The sequence below is a fragment of the Heterodontus francisci genome, chromosome 45, assembly GCF_036365525.1.
Source record: "Heterodontus francisci isolate sHetFra1 chromosome 45, sHetFra1.hap1, whole genome shotgun sequence".
NCBI classification, from domain to species: Eukaryota; Metazoa; Chordata; class Chondrichthyes; order Heterodontiformes; family Heterodontidae; genus Heterodontus; species Heterodontus francisci.
In genome coordinates this window covers 1,333,326-1,338,351 of record NC_090415.1, presented here as the reverse complement: position 1 = coordinate 1,338,351, position 5,026 = coordinate 1,333,326, and positions in this window count along the sequence as shown.

The window sequence follows — 5,026 nt, the reverse complement described above, 5'->3', positions numbered from 1 at the left end:
CGTATTCCTCACTGAAAGCTGCTGGGAGCTGGAGGGAGAGAGAAATGGAGAAGGATAGGCTGATGGAGGGAGGGATGGAAGGAGAGAGAGAAAGATTGAGACACTTACAAAGACCAAGATTTGTAGATACCAGGAAGGACACAAGGGCAGAGAGACAGAGTGGGGAAGACGGGGACAGGGCGGAGAGGAAATGGGAGGGGAGTGACTGGGGAAAATTGTTGATGGTGGCAAAGGTTTGAGAATCAGGGTCAATACTTCTTTTTTAATCTTTCTTGGGATGTGGGCGTCACTGGCCAGGCCAGCATTTCTTGCCCATCCCTAATTGCCCTTGAGAAGGTGGTGGTGAGCTGCCTTCTTGAACTGCTGCAGTCCATGTGGGGTAGGTACACCTACAGTGCTGTTAGGAAGGGAGTTCCAGGATTTTGACCCAGTGACAGTGAAGGAATGGCGATATAGTTCCAAGTCAGGATGGTGTGTGGCTTGGATGGGAACTTGCAGGTGGTGGTGTTCCCATGCATCTGCTGCCCTTGTCCTTCTAGTCGGTAGAGGTCACTGATTTGGAAGGTGCTGTCTAAGGAGCCTTGGTGCATTGCTGCAGTGCATCTTGTAGATGGTACACACTGCTGGCACTGTGCGTCGGTGGTGGAGGGAGTGAATGTTTGTGGATGGGGTGCCAATCAAGCGGGCTGCTTTGTCCTGGATGGTGTTGAGCTTCTTGAGTGTTGTTGGAGCTGCACCCATCCAGGCAAGTGGAGAGTATTCCATCACACTCCTGACTTGTGCCTTGTGGACAGGCTTTGGGGAGTCAGACGAATACCAAATGACAGCAGCAGAGAGAGAGACGGCAAGACTCAGGAACTGATGTCCGTGTTCATCAACAGTCCTTCCATCCAGTGCATTAGTGTCTCCAGTCAATCTGAAATGTCCTGTGGCTCCACGCCCAGACACCAGGGGGGGCCATTGTCTCGTCACCCATTGGCTGAGCCTCTGGCTCGCTGGCATCACCCTGTGGTCATGAATCATTACTACCCTTTCCCAGAATTTTGATAGTGTTGCTTTTGGGAGGGTCCGTGATCCTGGGGTTTGGGGGTCGGTGAACCCAGGGTTTGTGGTGTCAGTGATCCCAGGGTTTGGGGCAATATCGGTGATTCCCTGGGGTTTGGAAGGGGTTGGTGTCAGCAAACAGGGGATGTCGGGGATCCCTTAGTGTTGGGGGCAGTGTCAGTGATCTCTTGGAGTCAGTGATCCCTCGGTGTTGGTGATCACTCAGTTTCATTCTGGTAGTGGTGGTGCTCTCTTGGTTGGTTGTCGGTGATCTCTGGTTTGGTTCTGGTAGTGTAGGTGATCTCTCTGTTGTATCTGGTTGGTTGTCGGTGATCTCTGGTTAGGTTCTGGTAGTGTAGGTGATCTCTCTGTTGTATCTGGTCGATGTTGGTGATCTCTGGTTAGGTTCTGGTAGTGTAGGTGATGTCGATGTTGGTGATCTCTGGTTAGGTACTGGTAGTGTAGATGATGTCGATGTTGGTGATCTCTGGTTAGGTACTGGTAGTGTAGGTGATCTCTCTGTTGTATCTGGTCGATGTTGGTGATCTCTGGTTAGGTACTGGTAGTGTAGGTGATCTCTCTGTTGTATCTGGTTGGTTGTCAGTGATCTCTGGTTAGGTACTGGTAGTGTAGGTGATCTCTCTGTTGTATCTGGTCGATGTTGGTGATCTCTGGTTAGGTACTGGTAGTGTAGGTGATCTCTCTGTTGTATCTGGTTGGTTGTCAGTGATCTCTGGTTAGGTACTGGTAGTGTAGGTGATCTCTCTGTTGTATCTGGTCGATGCTGGTGATCTCTGGTTAGGTTCTGGTAGTGTAGGTGATGTCGATGTTGGTGATCTCTGGTTAGGTTCTGGTAGTGTAGGTGATCTCTCTGTTGTATCTGGTCGATGTCGGTGATCTCTGGTTAGGTTCTGGTAGTGTAGGTGATGTTGATGTTGGTGATCTCTGGTTAGGTTCTGGTAGTGTAGGTGATCTCTCTGTTGTATCTGGTCGATGTCGGTGATCTCTGGTTAGGTTCTGGTAGTGTAGGTGATGTCGATGTTGGTGATCTCTGGTTAGGTTCTGGTAGTGTAGGTGATCTCTCTGTTGTATCTGGTCGATGTCGGTGATCTCTGGTTAGGTTCTGGTAGTGTAGGTGATGTTGATGTTGGTGATCTCTGGTTAGGTTCTGGTAGTGTAGGTGATCTCTCTGTTGTATCTGGTCGATGTCGGTGATCTCTGGTTAGGTTCTGGTAGTGTAGGTGATGTTGATGTTGGTGATCTCTGGTTAGGTTCTGGTAGTGTTGGTGATCTCTCTGTTGTATCTGGTCGATATTGGTGATCTCTGGTTAGGTTCTGGTAGTGTTGGTGATCTCTCAGTTGGTTGCTGGTGATCTCCGGTTTGGTTCCGGGTGGTGTCGGTGATCTCTGGGCTGGTTGTCGGTGATCTCTCGGTTTGTATCTGGTCAATATCACTGATCTCCGTTTGGTTGTGGCGGTGTCGGTGATCTCTCGGTTGGTTGTCGGTGATCTCTCGGTTTGTATCTGGTCAATATTGGTGATCTCCGGTTTGGTTCTGGTGGTGTTGGTGATCTCTCGGTTGGTTGTCGGTGATCTCTCGGTTTATATCTGGTCAATGTCGGTGATCTCTTGGTTGGTTGTCGGGTATCTCTCGGTTTATATCTGGTCAATGTCGGTGATCTCTTGGTTGGTTGTCGGGGATCTCTCGGTTTATATCTGGTCAATATTGGTGATCTCCGGTTTGGTTGTGGTGGTGTCGGTGATCTCTCGGTTTGGTTGTGGTGGTGTCGGTGATCTCTCGGTTGGTTGTCGGTGATCTCTTGGTTTGTATCTGGTCAATATTGGTGATCTCTCGGTTCGGTTCCGGCCGGTGCTGGTGATCTCTCGGTTGGTTCTGGTGGTGTCGACGATCTCTCGGTTGTTTGTCGGTGATCTCTCGGTTTGTATCTGGTCAACGTCGGTGATCTCCGGTTTGGTTCTGGTGGTGTCGGCGATCTCTCGGTTGGTTGTCGGTGATCTCCGGTTTGGTTCTGGTGGTGTCGGCGATTTCTCGGTTGGTTGTCGGTGATCTCTCGGTTTGGTTCTGGTGGTGTCGGCGATCTCTCGGTTGGTTGTCGGTGATCTCTCAGTTTGGTTATAGTGGTGTCGGCGATCTCTCGGTTGGTTGTCGGTGATCTCCGGTTTGGTTCTGGTGGTGTCGGCTATCTCTCGGTTGGTTGTCGGTGATCTCTCGGTTTGGTTCTGGTGGTGTCGGCGATCTCTCGGTTGGTTGTCGGTGATCTCTCGGTTTGGTTCTGGTTGTGTCGGCGATCTCTCGGTTGGTTGTCGGTGATCTCTCGGTTTGGTTCTGGTGGTGTCGGCGATCTCTCGGTTGGTTGTCGGTGATCTCCGGTTTGGTTCTGGTGGTGTCGGCGATCTCGGTTGGTTGTCGGTGATCTCCGGTTTGGTTCTGGTGGTGTCGGCGATCTCTCGGTTGGTCGTCGGTGATCTCCGGTTTGGTTCTGGTGGTGTCGGCGATCTCTCGGTTGGTTGTCGGTGATCTCTCGGTTTGGTTCTGGTGGTGTCGGCGGTCTCGGTTGGTTGTCAGTGATCTCTCGGTTTGGTTCTGGTGGTGTCGGCGATCTCTCGGTTGGTCGTCGGTGATCTCCAGTTTGGTTCTGGTGGTGTCGGTGATCTCTCGGTTGGTTGTCGGTGATCTCTCAGTTTGTATCTGGTCAATGTCAGCGATCCCTCGGTTTGGTTCCGGCCGGCGCCGGTGATCTCTGGGTCGGTGTGCCGTCCCAGTTAGAAGGTCTCTTTGGCGTGGATGCGCTGGTGTTTGATGAGGTGGGAGGAGAGGATGAAGCCCTTGCCGCAGGTCTCACATTTGAACGGCCGCACACCGGTGTGCAGGTGCTGGTGGGTCTTGAGGTGGGACGACTGGATGAAGCCCCGGCCACACACCGTGCAGAGGAACGGCCGCTCGCCCGTGTGGACCCGCCGGTGCTCCACCAGCTGGTACGGCTGCTTGAAGCCCTTGGCACAGACGGGGCAGACAAAGGGTTTCTCCCCGGTGTGGATGCGGCGGTGAGACACCAGGTGGTGGGACTGGGTGAAGCGTTGCCCGCACTCTGGGCACTGGAAGGGCTTCTCGCCCGTGTGCAGCCGCTGGTGTTTGCGAAGGGTGCAGAGGATGGTGAAGCTCTTCTCGCAGATGGAGCACTTGAAAGGCCGTTCGCCCGTGTGGACTATGCGGTGCCGGATCAGCCCCGAGGGCTGCTTGAAGCCCTTGCCGCACAGGGTGCAGACGTAAGGCCTCTCGCCCGTGTGCACCCGCTGGTGCATCACCAGGTCCGAGGACTTCTTGAAGGCTTTTCCGCACTCCGAGCACTTGCAGGGCTTGAGGTCGGGAGGTCCGGAGCTGGAGCTGCCGTCCGAGGGGCGGTAGGTCCGGAGGTACGGGGGCCGCTCGTCCGCCGCTTTGCCGTGGCTCAGCTGGTGCTTCCTCAGCGCCGAGGGGTAGTAGAAACCGCGGCCGCAGTCCTCGCAGCGGATTGGCCGGTCCTCCGCGTGTACCACCTGGTGCCGGCGGAGGATGGAAGGATGGGTGAAGCCGGAGCCGCAGACGGGGCACACGAAGGGGCGGCTGCGGGTGTGAACCCGCTGGTGCTTCAGCAGCCCCGACGGGTGCTTGAAGGTCTTGGCGCAGAGCGGGCAGGCGTGCGGGCGCTCCTGGGTGTGGACGCACTCGTGCCGTGCCAGGCAGTAGCGGTACTTGAAGGTCTTGCCGCACACCGGACAGGCGTGCGGGCGCTCCTGGGCGTGGATGCGCTGGTGGTTGACCAGCCCCGACGAGTGCTTGAAGCCCTTGGCGCAGTGCGGGCACTTGTAGGGGCGCTCGGACCGGTGGGTGCACTCGTGCCGTTCCAGGCCGTAGCGGTACTTGAAGCCCTTGGCGCAGACCGAGCACTTGAGCGGCTTGTCCACCTCAGAGGCCATCGCC